General features: G+C 48.1%; 1 pseudogene; it reads right to left on the reverse strand.

Annotated features, from left to right (window-relative positions):
* Positions 1-2,663: 2,663 nt before the first annotated feature.
* LOC119341280 lies at positions 2,664-4,544 on the reverse strand (annotated as a pseudogene).
* Positions 4,545-15,070: the final 10,526 nt, after the last annotated feature.

Below are 15,070 nucleotides of genomic sequence, written 5' to 3' on the forward strand. Positions count from 1 at the left end.
GTGGTGCCTCCTGGAGCCAAGCGGAGTCGTCGGCGATGAAAGCGAGCGCACCGAAACGAATCTCGCGGCCCTCGACCAGAGCTCCGCCAGAAACCATGATGAAGGCGATCGGACAAATTGCAACTTCTCCAAAAAGTCGCTAAGACACCTGCCCCACGGTGGGCGCCAACTGTCGTGGTTCTAAGCCTGACAGTAGAATGGGGGTAGGTATGGAGAGGCAAGATCCTAGCTATGGAGTAGTTGTACACACGAGTGTTTAACGAGTTCAGGACCTTCTCAGAGGAAGTAATAGCCCTACGTCTCGGAGCCCAGAGGCGGTCGACTGGTTTTTGTGTATAAGAGTTACAGGGGTGTGAACCCTTTACACTGAGGAGGGGGGTGGCTTATATAGAGTTCGCCAGACCCCTCCGGCCCTCAGTTATGCGGGGTTTAAAGTACATTAAGACAGGGGGTTACTGATAACGCCGTCATAAAGTGTCATGAAGACTATTAAAAGCTACCTAATGACAGACCGTTGCGGACTGAGTGACTTTAGGTCTCCTGCTCGTCGAGTGACTAGCTTCATGGTCGAGTGGCTACCTTCATCGTCGAGTGCCCTTGAGTTCATCGAGTGAAGTCTCTCTTGGTCGACTGGAAGGTAGCTTCTTCTGAGGATGATGTCCTTGGGTAGGGTACCCTGGATGGGTTCATGACCCTACCCTAGGTACATGACTTCATCAGTATCCACAAGGACCCAAATCGAAGGTCTCTCTTGCTCGATTGTAGGATCACCAAGATCCATGGTGACAAGCATACCCTCATCAAGACCATACATCTTGCAAAGTGCTTCCCAAATTTTGCAACCAAAATGGGTTACACTCTGAGCATTGTACAGCGTTACTTGAAAATCCACACCATGATGGGTACTTAGGATAATTTTTTTGGTTTCGAAACTTTCATGGTCTTGAAAACCCATCCTCTCCAAGACATAGCGTCTTGCAAAGCATGGGATAAGCTAGTCGAATTGGAAAAGATGAAAAATATTGTCATGATTAAAATAGTTGAAGTCATGAGTAATTACGAAAAAAACTATTGTCGTCGGTTGCGTACCGTATGAACATCGAAGGTCTCCTCGAGCTTAATGCTAAAGCGGCGATCTTCGTCCAGCTCAATGAACCTGTCGCAGATACCTCGGTCGTCGTGGCACCAGTCGCACTCCCTCGGGCGGTTTTCATCGTCCGAGTACGACATTTCCGGCCTATGTTCATAATTCAAATATTAAACTAGATTATTAATCATGGGTTGACTATCGGTGATGTACGTAGCTCCTCCTTTCATTCCCGAGTGCATTATTACATCAAATTGTCTAGCACACGGGATTGAAGGAGAACTTATCCAATATGAGCATTCAATAAGCAAAACCAAATCATAAAATAAGCAGAACCAAATCATAAAATAAAGTAGTATTCAAATTAGCATGCATTCAATAATTATAAGCAAAAGTATATCATCTCTTGGTGTCCGTACATCGTCGAATAGTATCACTAATATAGCATCACTAATACAACTAGAGCCGTAGCGCCTGACGGGTATCGACGCGGGCGGTGGACACCCAAAGATAAGGAACCATCACAGGATCATAGCTCCAGTGAGATCCCTGAAGAACCTGCCAGGTATTGTCGAACCTGCCCTCCAATGCAACCATGTAGCGACGGACGTGCTCGTCCTCCTCGCTGACACGGTGACGTACCACCTCCGCGGTGTCCAGAAGCCTCGGCACTGTCACTGGCACACGCGACCGCCACCAAACAAGGATCGGGTCAACAATGGGCTGCCTCCTCACCAACCTACGCCACCCGGAAGGTAGCACCTCCCAATACCAGCCCGGCGGAGCCCAGTCCCGAACATGGCCCTGATCAAGCAACCCTCCACCGCCGAGTCGACGACGACGAGGATGCGGGATAGACATCGCCAACGTCGATGCGGGAACTACTTCTATATATAGTTAAATAAAGTAGTTTTATTAATTAAATCAACTAGCTAGTTCAACTACTAAACACTTACTATAAATAAATAAAGTAGTACTTACTAAAAACAAACTACTTCTATATATAGTAAAATAAAGTAGTTTATTAAATCAACTAACTAGTTCAACTATATATGAAGCACTTACTATAAATAAAATAAAATAGTACTTATTAAAAATAAACTAGTATTTTTCTAACTAATTATATTAAACACTTTCTCTTCTTATTTTTTTCATTTTTCTAAATACGTACTATGAACAAAAAAATCATTAAAATTCTATAAACAAAATTACAACAGAAAAAAATCATAAAGATTCTATGAACAGAAAAAAATCATAAAAATTTGACATATTCAATCTTTGCATATATATGATAAAAAATCTATGAACTACACATCTAAATTACTACACATCCAACAAAAAAAATCTATGAACTACAAAAAAATCTTAAAAAAATCTAACAAAATCTAACAAAAATCATAAAAAATCTAACAAAAAAAATCTACTAACAGAAAAAAATCTAACATAATATGAACAAATTAATTACACAATATGAACTACATATCTAAATTACACCACATCTAATCTAACAAATAAATCTATGAAGTAACAAAAAAATCTAAAAAAATCTAACATAATATGAACAAATTAATTACACAATCTAAATTACACAATATGAACTACATCGACGGCCTGCTTAACTTCATCGACGGCCTATGACAGCATCCGGCCATGAGCGAATCATCAACTTCACGACGAACCAAAAGGAGAAAATGGACCCGGCGCTAATCCGACAGGGCAGGATGGACAAGCAAATCGAGATGTCCTATTGCCTCTTCGAGCGCTTCAAGGTGCTCGCCAAGAACTTCGTGGACGTCGTGGAGCATGGTCTGTTTGGGGAGATTCAACAGCTGCTCGAGGAGACCGACATGTTGCCCACCGATGTGGCAGAGAACCTGATGCCAATGTCGAGGAAGAAGAGGGACCCTGATTAGTGTTTATCAGACCCCATTGAGGCGCTCAAGCAGGTCAAGATGCGGCAGTGGCAAAGGCGAAGGCGAATGAGGAATAGGAGGCAGAAGCGGAGAAAGCCGAGGAGAAAGCGGAGCAAAGGAGAAGAAAGAAAAGGAGAAAGACGACGGGAAGGACGCAACACCAGAGGAAGCTAAAGGGGACATCAAACAAGGTGACGAGTGAAGTGACAGGAGTAGAGTGAGCTTGTTAGTGCTCTCTTACAAACACAAACAGATGCAGTGTTTGTCTAAATAATACATGTATCACTCATCTTCTCGACTATTAATTCAGACAAGAAGTAGCCATTATAATGTTGCTATATACTACTCCCTCCGTCCCATAATGTAAAACTTTTTTTTGCACTACACTAGGGAGTAGTACATTATGCTATAATACCAAATGCTAACATGACACTGAGTGTCGTTTGCATATATATACATTTACTCTCTACAAAAGACGGCAGTCTGGCGTATAAAAATCACCTATAAAACTTCTTTGTTCCGATGAACTATAAAAATGCTATGGCGGACCCAAAAACACAGATACATGCCATATAATCAGAAAGGGGAGTGCGAAGCAGTGCTTACCGGTGAAGGCAAACTCACCTTGTGGCGACTCCTTGCCATAGAAGCGCCTTTGAAAACCAGAGCCGACGTAGAGCTACGCGTGGAAACCAGAGGAGAGGAGATGTCGGCATGGCCTACACCCATGACCAGAGGCGTCGCTGCTATGAAAAAGGCCTGCCTACTCCTCGGGACTGGAGGAAGTGATTGGAGACGTAGCCTGCGCCGAACCTCCCCGAGTAGTTCCAGCTACTCCAGAGAGACACCGGGGTGCTGGTCTCCCTGCTTGTGTAGCCAAAGGGAGCCCCTTATCTGTCTGACGTTGTTCACCATGACTAGCCGCGATCCCATCCCGCAGGCCATCGCATGGAAGAGCAGCCAGAAGTTGAGTTTACACATGGCCTGCACCACATTCAGGTTTTCTTTGTGCGACGACATGTCCTGACCAGATCCAACAAGTACAGTGCTAGAGCTGGCTCTTCTCGCTGTTTCGAATCCGTCTTCTGAACTCTTACAGAAAAAACTGCTGGAGACAGCAGGAGTATCACGAAGCAAACACTCTGTCCAGCTGAACTTATCACGAATACTTGGGCAGATTATGACAACCTTCAGGTACCCAGCAACAGTAACAGCCATGAGAGAGAAGGCATCAAGGAACTTCTTGTTCTACCGCCGATGAGCGTTGTGGACGTCGACAAAATACATGAGCAGCAATGCGATGGCTGTGGGTAATATCTCTAGCATAAGTATGAAACTGCCAGGATCACTATGGAGAGTGCACTATACCTGAACCAGTGTTGCTGCACTCAAGCCCAGAAAACCATGTATAGATGGTTTAATGCCATATGAAGGAGTATGCCATGTCTGTAATTGTGTAACGAGACAAAACATGATACACTGTCTAATAAACGCACCTTATGGTTGCTAGTTTGCTACTTTGTCAAGAAACAGAGTGCAGGTTAGGATCATTGAGCAAAGCGTGTGCAATGTTGGATCCACACACATTCACATCGTCAAAGTTGTGAATGTAGTTAGGTGAAAACTCAAGACAATAACGCTGAGAGTTTGTGCAATTAACGCAAATCATAGCTCCACCCAGCAAATATGGTGCTGAATGGATGAGACCAGCAAAAGAAGGCTGCATTATTGCCTCTCTGGTGTCTCTAGGCCAGAACACATTATAATGAAAAGTGATTGCGCCTACACAATTGTACTCTTCTTCTAGAACCAGCGATGCTGCCTCCCAGGGAGCAAGAATTCCTACCATGGTTATACTGTATGTATGAATTACTATAATAAGTCTAATAAATCACATTACTGTATTTTTCCAGAATTGTTTGTATGTATTTTTCTGCTACTTTCAGCATAAACATCATCTGCATACTGTGCTATGCCACCAGAACAACGAAACACATGATTCTTTTGATTTTCGGTTCCAACTTTGAAGCAGAGCGTGTGGCCCTTTTGATTTCACATTGGTGTATTGTACTAGCATGAATCGCTATAGGTCTAATTAATCACATCATCTAGGTGCTGACTGATGCAGAGCAGAGACTGTATACTGCTTAGCAGAGTAAGAAAGAAAGCCAGCGAGGGGAATCAGCACGGCAGTACCTTCACGATGCCGTTGACGGTGCCGCGGTGGCCGGGAAGTTCTCGACGGCGGTGACGACATCGGCCATATTCAGGAAGGTCTGTGCCTGCGCGCCGCGCGACGAGCAGCATGTACAAGTAGATGAGCGGGAGCGGGGCCGGCGCGACCCTGGCGACGGCGAGCCACATGGGGAGGTACCCGGCGGCGCAGAGCACGGCGGCGGCGAGGAGGACGATGCAGGGGCGTCAGAGGCCCCCGGGCGCCTACGCGGAGAGGAAGCCGGAGAGGGCCCCGGAGTTGGCGCCCACGTCCTTGAAGAAGGCGACGGCGTCGAGCGCGGACTGGTCGTAGCCCTGCAACGCCTTTATTGCCGGCGTGTATACACCGAAGCAGTAGCTGCCCCCCGCGAAGCTGGATCAGCGCGCTCGCCGCTAGCACCGACCACCGGTCCACCGCGGGCCCAGCGGCCATCGTCGCCGGAACAGAGGAGGAAAAATAAAGTCTTTTCTTTTTTTGGCTCGTGATGTATCTGCTTCAAGGCTGCAATGATGTTTACTGGAAAAAAAAGGCTCCAATGATGTGGGCCCTCTTTATGCCGACCCGTAAGCTATGTGACACGCACGCCGCCCGCGTCATTGACACCGTGGGCCAACTGAAAGGAAACCACAACATTTATTAAAATGAAAAATTTGAGCATTTTTCTATAAAACTTTTAATTTATTTTTTTCTCTGATTTATTCAGTGTGTCATGACAGTATAAAAAACACAAGAATAAAAAAATACATCTATTTCATGACAGCACGACGACTACAAATACCCGAGCGAGCCGAAGGCGCGCCGCCCGTTATCGCCTATCTCTCATCGGATCCATACCAAACTTGTTGAAATAGACAATAAAGAAATCGCCGTGCTAATGCCCCACAAAACCAGTGCACCCGAAGAGTAACCGTAATTATAGAAAATTTGAACATGATGCAAAAACAAATGATTAAGTTCTTTTGTGAAAATGAATCTATAGTGTTGTCCAAATTGTTTAGGGATTATTTATTACATGAAAGTAATTAGAAGTGGTCCAACTCAAAAACAAAGTTACTAGAAGTTGTCAATGTGTTTTGCCAAGGCTGTTCTTCATTCGTGGGGTTATATTTTATGGTATGTGTGGCTACCTTAAATATGTGTGGACTTAGGGCGTGTTCGGGAGCCCTTTGGCTCTTCAACTCCTCGACTCCAGGTTGGGAGCTAGGCCGAACGGTCCAAACCGTGGCTATGGAGTCGAGAAGCTGGCTGAATGCGTAGTGTAATTTATGAGGAGTTAAGGAGATGGTGATTTGCTACTCTCAGAAATTGAAGAAGCTGGAGTTGGCAGAAATCACAGACATAATGCCACCGCCGAATGGAAAACGGTTCGCCGAGGCAGCCCACAACCCACGACTAGTCCTTTCCCCTCCTCCTGTCCCTATCAGAAACAGTATCAGCCAGGAACAGCCTGCGACACTGGGCACCGGCAGCCTGGGAAAGTAGAAGCTACCGTGCCGAATGAAATGCTACATTTGGTTTTTTACGCCGAGTTGGAAGCTGGCGACGGAAGCTGCCGACGAGGATTTTTTGGGCTGGGGAGAGCTACCGAACACGTCCTTAGGGCATTTTCAATGCTCACTCATAAAATTGCTCGGGCATATGTCCGCGAACAGGGGGACCAGTCCGCGGACACTAATGGGGAGCCGGCCATCCACCATTGCACGCATACATTTCAAGCATTGTCTAGATCAACTGGACGAAATTCATGCAAATACAACGAATTTCATATAAATCGGATGAAATTCATTACTTTTTGAAGGTTTTTAACTTAAAACTATGCCTACTGAGGTAAAACTAGTCTACGGCCGGCGCAGACGAATATCCATTTCCACGACGCGGATAACCTTGACTAGTCTACGGTTGGCCGCGACGGATCTCCATTGTCTTCCCCATGTCCGGCAGCCCGCTCATTGGACTGTGTTGAGCTGCGGAGGTATATGCTTCAACGCAAAGGGCGGCTTGCTTCCTCATGTTCGGCAGGGCCGCTCATCGGAGTAGCACCGCTGGGTTATGCTTCAGCCGGAGGGGAAGGGTGCCCTCCGCTTCCGTGAAACACTGATCAAGGTTGGTTTTTGGGGCGAGGGACGACGATGGACTGCGACCGGGAAAGATGTCAGTTGTGTACGCCGGCGTTGCCTTGGTAGTGGCCTTCATGGGACCGAAGAGGTGGCGGCCTCACATGTTTCTACTTCTCCTCGATGATGGAGGCTAGCGCGGTGTGTCGGCCACTATTTCATTGATCCTCGCGAAGCCGGCTTCTTTCTCCACCAACAGGGCGTGGTTACGCATTCGTTGATGGCGGATGGCATGATCACAGGCATGGGAGGAGCGGTACGACACTGCATCGTCCACGGCAACCACAATGCATGTGCCGTCGTGCTCCCCACATGCTGGCCTAGAGCAACTCGCCTCTCCTCGGCGAGCTGCCTTGGAGCTTCGATGGTGGTGGAGTAGAGACTTGTCTGGATCGTATTCGACAGGCTCGATGGGCCACCCAGTTAGGCTTTATGCCGAAGAACTCCTCTTCCTGCTCATCTGATGGCATGGAGATTGTGGAGAATATTGTGTAAGGAGGAGATAATGCATCGATGGAGATGGGTTTGAGACCCACCGCATGAGTTGTCCATAGTGGTAACCCACTTTATGTGATCGGAGATCCCGTGAAGTAGAAGTGGAGACAAGCCGTTGGTCAGCTGAGAGGAGAGTATCCTTATTTTAATTATCCCACTCCGTGAAGACGCAATACTCTCCTGATCTGCATGGCAGGTTGATATCTATCTTAATGTGTTCCAAGTAGCTTATTTGAGTAAGCAGAGATGTTGTCCTGCAGAGCATCTCCTGAGGAACACACCTATATGAATTTGACTGTTAACGTCGCAATCTGTGAGAAGTGGGTGCTCTCTAATAAATTTATGAAAGGCCCTGGAGTATGACGTATACGCTCCACCCGCGGGGAAGCCTTGCGGCAGCCTAGTATCGGTCTAGAATTTGTGTCAAACTAGTCTCGCAGAAAACTTGTAGTTCAAGGCATAGTCCACTATTCAAGTTGTGATCTAGTGTAGCATAAATCTCTAAGTGGAAGTTCAACTTCACAGTCTCCACTAAGCACCGGTATATAAACAATGTTTTGGAACCAAATGGTGAAATGTGCCAATGAGACTTTGTGGGGGATTGTTGGAATTTGCTAGTGGGCTTTTGGCCCAAAGCCCAACTAAAATTCTGAAATTCTCTTGGCCCATTCATGCACACATGTGACTGGAGTGAGTGAGGCTAAAGTTTAGTCCCACCTCATAAGTTGAGAGAGAGTTGCACCTCTTTATAAGGTGAGCTCTTCTACCACTTGTATGAGCATGAGAAGAGGAGACCTACACGCGCGCTCCTCCTCCTCGCTCGCCGCGCCGCGCCGCGTTGCGGGATTGAGCCGAGCCGAGGACAGAGCTATGTACGTTGTCTATATTTTTGCTACTCGGGAAAAATTAATGAGTCATTAATTAATAATTAACGGAGGCGTTAATTACTGAACCGTTTTAGATTCTTTTGGATCGTGACGACTCGGACGTGGGGTTTACTCCCACGACCTACCCGGCCCGCACTATATAGTCAGGCAGACGTCTACCCTTGCCGTTGCCGCTTTGTATGGTTTCTCACCACCGTTCCAGAGCATTGCGCCGCCAAGCAAGTCTTCTTCATACCTCCTTTCGGCGTGCACCGGGAGAAGGTACAGCAGGCCTCCGGAACCCCGCCTCTCGTGATCATGTACGGGAGAGGGGCGATCAGGTTTTTGGGGAGCGCACTCGCGCGACTGCTGGCAGCGACGACTTTGCAAACGACGAGTTCTTTCCCGACCTCGGCAACCTCATCCTCGATGACATGGGCGACAACGTCAACGCCGGCGGTGCTGCTCCCGCTGCACCGTATGTGATTCTATCTTTCCTGTTCGAGATCGTGGTAGAATTCATGTTTCTAGTATGTGCCCTAGATGTGATCTGTTCATCTGCTATGCTAGTTCATATGATTAGTTCAATCTCTGCTACTGTAGTCATGATTTATCTTCTGTTTATTCGGATTAAATCTCGTAGTAATTTGCTCATATTTCCAACAATCCAAAAACCAAAGTATAGGCAATTTGCTCCGAGTGGTTTTGCTGCGCATCTGAAGCTGCCTGCCTTTAAGGGGGCGCAATATAAGAGGTGGCGCACAAGAGCAGTCTACTGGTTTCAGACCATGGGCTGCTATGACGCCACCAAGGGCAAGCCTGAGTTCGCTCTTAATCCAGCACAGCTGGAAACTTTTGAGAAGATCGATACTCTCTTTAAAGGCGCTCTTCTGGGTGTTCTTGATGACTCCATTGTGGACTCGTATATGTCGTTTGACAATGGCAAGGACATGTGGGCTGCACTCGAGGCCAAGTTTGGTGCCTCGGATGCCGGCAACGAGTTGTACGTAATGGAGCTATTCTATGACTACAAGATGACTGATGAGCGCTCTTTTGTACAACAGGCTCATGAGATACAGTCGCTCGCAAAAGAACTTGAGTACTTCAAGTGTGTGTTATCAGACAAATTTGTTGCCGGAGGCATCATCGCCAAGCTTCCACCTTCGTGGAACAATTTTGCAACTTCCCTGAAACACAAGAGACAAGATTTTTCCGTTGCGGATCTCATTGGTACTCTTGATGTTGAAGAGAAGGCGAGAGCAAAGGACACACGTGCTCGAGTTGCTGAGGGAGCTTCTAGTGCCCACATGGTACAGAAGAAGTAATTCCAGCCCAACAAGTTCAAAAACAACAAGAACAAAACTCAGGGCAAAGGTAAGTTTGATACAAAGAACAAGCCATCGCATTGTCCCAACTTCAAGAAGAATTCTCACAAGAAGGGGAAGTGACTTCGCCATGTCTGCGGTGATCCTAATCACTGGGCTCCGAAGTGTCCTAACCGCTTTGAGGAGCGCGAACATGAGAAGAGCGGCAAGTCTGCTAATGTTGTCATCGGTGATACTGATATGAAGGAATCTGGGTACGGTATTCTTCCTACCATCCTTTCAGTATTTCAATCTCCTGATTGGTTAATCGACACCGGTGCCAATGTACATGTTTGTGCTGACGCCTCAATGTTTCTTCCTACCAGGTCACAAGGACTTCTCCCGTGCTGATGGGGAACGGGTCACATGCCCTCGTTCGAGGTGTCGGTACGGTCGATCTAAAGTTTACTTCGGGCAAGACCGTGCGTCTGAAGAACGTTCATCATGTGTCGTCCATCAATAAAAATCTCGTTAGCGGTTCCTGTTTATGTCGAGATGGTTTTAAGTTGGTTTTTGAGTCCAATAAAGTTTTAATTTCGAAGTGTGCACAATTTGTTGGAAAAGGCTATGAGTGCAGAGGCTTGTTCCGCCTATCTTTGTCAGATATTTGCACTAAAGTTATTAATAATGTTTGCCACAATAATGAGTCAGATATTTGGCATTCACGACTTTGTCATATTAACTTTGGTTGCATGACGCGGTTAGCCAATATGAATTTAATTCCGAAAATCTCTACTGTCAAAGACTCTAAGTGCCAAGTATGTGTGCAAGCTAAACAACCTCGCAAGTCCCATAAGACTGCAGAGGCAAGAGACTTGGCGCCACTAGAGCTTATACATTCTGATCTTTGTGAGATGAATGGCGTGTTGACAAAAGGAAGAAAGAGATATTTCATGACGTTGATTGATGACTCCACTAGATATTGTTATGTGTATCTTCTGAAATCAAAATATGAGGCTTTAACTTTCTTCAAAAACTATAAAGCTAAGGTAGAGAACCAACTTGATCGAAAAATTAAACGGTTTAGGTCCGATTGTGGTGGAGAGTATTTTTCCAATGAATTTGATCTGTTTTGTGCGGAACATGGTATAATCCATGAGAGGACGCCTCCCTACTCACCTCAGTCTAATGGGGTGGCTGAAAGAAAGAACCGAACTATAACTGATTTGGTTAACGCCATGTTTGACACGTTGGGTCTTTCCAAGGAATGGTGGGGGGAGGCGCTAATGACTGCGTGTCATGTCCTAAACCGAGTTCCCACAAAACATAAGACCATGACTCCATTTGAGGAATGGGAAAGGAAAAGGTTGAAACTCTCTTACCTGCGTTCTTGTGGTTGTTTGGCGAAAGTCAAGATACCAATTCCCAAGAAGCGCATGACGAGGATACAGACCTGGGGTAGGATCATAGGCCTGACCTATACGTCCTACCCAAGGTCACTACCCCGGAAGATAAAAAGACCAAGGGTCAACAGGAGAGCGTCGGTCAAGTGCGTCGAATGCAATCCACTCGACGACCACATCACTCGACGACCACATCACTCGACGCTCCTCCCCCTACCGTCACTCGACCATATGGGAAGTCACTCGACTATATCGAAGGCCAGGAGTCAGAAGAGCATGCAACGGCCGGACGTTCACTCCTTAGTCTTTATGAGCATTAAGAGTACTTAAGACTGGCGTTACAAGTAACGCCCCTTACTTTATGTACATTAAGCCCCTTGTAATGGAGGACGGCTGGGGTCCTGGCGCACTCTATATAAGCCGCCCCCTCCTCTGGGACAAGGGTTAGCAGCCCCTGTAATACAACACACATAATCCAATCGACCGCCTCCGGGTACCGAGACGTAGGGCTGTTACTTCCACCGAGAAGGGCCTGAACTCGTAAACATCGTGTGTACACCTTCATCATAGCTAACATCTTGCCTCTCCATACCTACCCCCCTTTCTACTGTCAGTCTTAGGACCATGACAGTTCGCACCCACCGTGGGGCAGGTATCTTAGCGACTTGCTGGTGAAGTTGCAAGTTTTTTCCGATCATCATCGTCATGGTTTCCGGCAGCGGATTGGCCGAGGGCCGCGAGATCCGTCTCGGCGCGCTCGTGTTCATCGCCAACGACTCCGCGTGGCTTCAAGAAGCTCCCCTGGACGCTGAGGCGCTCCCCGTCCGAGGGGCAATGCACTTCCGGGCGTGCGTTCGCGGCGTTCTCCTTCGGCAGCCGTCGACTCAGTATGAGTCGACCCCGACGGTGTTTTTACTCCCTGCCGTTTGTCACCACAAGCGATCCAGTCGATCGCGGCTTCAGCGGTGGATGAAGCACGTGGTGGCTCGACGTTCGACCACCCACCATGTCGCGGCAATCGAGCCTGAAGAAACTCTCCACAGCCTGTTCGACCTGTCGACTAGCTCCTTGGAGACCGCATCCGAGTGCGATAGTAGCGAACCTGCGGCTGAAGTCTTGATGGTTGACGGACCTCATAGCCCTCCCGGTTTCCGTCGTGAAGGCAGCAGAGACGGCAGCGGCTATCCCTCGCACGGCCACGAGGAATACCGACCCAAACCCCTCTCTTCGCAGCAGAGGGAAGAACTTCATAGCCGCAACATGGATGCACTCCACACGCCCATCATTGGAGAAACCCCCGAGGCTCGGGCCTTGGGGGAGGTGCTCCTAGCTAACTTGGCTGAGCGCACACGGCTGGATAACCTTCAGCGTGCTCTCGACGAGCGCGCTCAGGAGCGGATCCATGAGTCTAGTTGACGACAGCTTTTTCCGCCTCCACCTAAGGTATACCGAACTCCGATTCAGAATCTCACAGCTGTGGCCCGAATAGCAGAATCGATCCAACCTTCCCAGTCAGAAGCTGGCAGAGGGTTGATGCAGATCCGGGCCTTGCTCCGGGCAGCAGGAGAGAAAAACACAACAGTGTCTCAGTCGCGAAATAGGATTCACAGCAGATCCGTTGCAGCGGATATAGTTCAGTCGGCTCACAGCCCAAGATCGCCTCGGCAGCATGAAGGCCGTGGGCAGTATGATCATCCACTCGACCGTGACAATCATCGTCGAGGACCCATGCCTCCTCCGAGGAGTGCATCATATGTGCCTCGGCGGAACGATGACAAGCACCATCACAGCGGTGAGCACAGAGCCTCAGTTGATCCAAGGGAACCGGGCTTCGACGCGAGGTCTATCCTCGTTCAAAGCCTGGTCGACCTGAACAGAGCACACAGAGAAGACCCTGGCAAAGATCGTCCAAGTGGCAGCAGATTGCACATTTCCGGTCCCGAGTGTTTTAACAGGGCCATCAGGGCAACGGTGATTCCTCCCAACTTTAGCCTGGAGTCTGGGGTCAGTAAGTTCACCGGCGAATCCAAGCCTGAAACTTGGCTTGAAGATTACCGAGTGGTTGTGCAGATTGGAGGTGGTAACGATGAGATAGCGATGAAGCATCTCCCTCTTATGTTGGAAGGGTCAGCCCGAGCGTGGTTGACTGAATTGACTCCGGGCAGTATTCACAGTTGGGAGGAGCTATCTTGAGTGTTTGTAAGAACTTTTGAGGGCACGTGCGAGCGACCAGCAGGGTTGCCCGAGTTGCAGCATTATGTGCAGAAGCCGAATGAGACTTTGAGGGAATTCATTCAGAGATGGACTACTTTGCATCACACCGTTGAGAATGTGTCAGAGCATCAAGCTGTGTGTGCTTTCAAGGAAGGCGTCAAATACAGAGAGTTGGTCTTGAAATTCGGTCGGACTGGGGATATGACTCTGACTCGGATGATGGAGATAGCAACCCGATACGCTAACGGAGAAGAAGAGGATCGACTCTGTAGCGGGAAGAGTAAACCAGTCGGCCAAGAGGCCAGAGGGGGTAACTCCAGTCGGAAACAGAAGCGTAAGGCCGAACCAGCTGCACCTGGAGAGATTGCGGCAGTGAATCCAGGAAAGTTTAAGGGAAAACCTAAGTGGCCCTGGCCCCCTAAGAAGGTCAAGGATCAAGAGGAAATGATGTGCTGGATTTGCCATGCCACATCCACATGAAGAAGGATGAAGAAGGTAATCTGATTTACCCGAAGCATACACTCGACAATGTCGACTCCTAATCCAGCAGTTCCGAGAGAAACAACCCAATGAGAAGGAGAAGGAGTCGGACAAAGATGAAGATGAAGAGGAGGACGATGGTTATCCCAAAGTCAATTCCACTCTCATGATTTTTGCTGACGTTGAAAGCAAGAGTCGATTGATGGTCATCAACAGAGAAGTGAGTATGGTCGCTCCTACTGCAATGACCACCTACTTGAGATGGTCTCAGACGGCCATCACGTTCGACCAGTCTGACCATCCTTCTCGTGTGGCCACCCTGGGAGGCAAGCACTAGTGGTCGACCCCGTGGTTGGGGGCACTCGACTGACCAAAGTACTGATGGACGATGGCAGTGGTCTGAACATCCTTTACGCTGAAACCTTGAAGGGATGGGCATTCCGATGTCCAAGCTTAGCGAGAGCAACATGAGTTTTCATGGTGTTATCCCTGGAAAGAAAGCTGAATCACTCGGCCAGATCGCCCTTGACGTTCTTTTCGGTGATTCTAAGCATTACCGTAAGGAGAAGTTGACATTTGAAGTCGTGGATTTCCAGAGTGCCTATCATGCCATTCCGGGTAGGCCAGCCTATGCACGTTTTATGGCTCGACCATGTTATGTGTACCTCAAACTGAAGATGCCTGGCCTCCTCCACCACCACCACGCCATTGTGCTGCTGCTGGATGGAGCCTTCCTCAACCTCTCCCTCTCTCCTTGCTGGATCAAGGCATGGGAGACGTCACCGGGCTGTACGTGTGTTGAACGCGGAGGTGCCGTCCGTTCGGCACTAGGATCTCCGGTGATTTGGATCACGACGAGTACGACTCCTTCAACCCCGTTCTCTTGAACGCTTCCGCTTAGCAATCTACAAGGGTATGTAGATGCACTCTCCTTCCCCTCGTTGCTGGTTTCTCCATAGATAGATCTTGGTGACACGTA

Source organism: Triticum dicoccoides, chromosome 7B, assembly GCF_002162155.2.
Source record: "Triticum dicoccoides isolate Atlit2015 ecotype Zavitan chromosome 7B, WEW_v2.0, whole genome shotgun sequence".
NCBI classification, from domain to species: Eukaryota; Viridiplantae; Streptophyta; class Magnoliopsida; order Poales; family Poaceae; genus Triticum; species Triticum dicoccoides.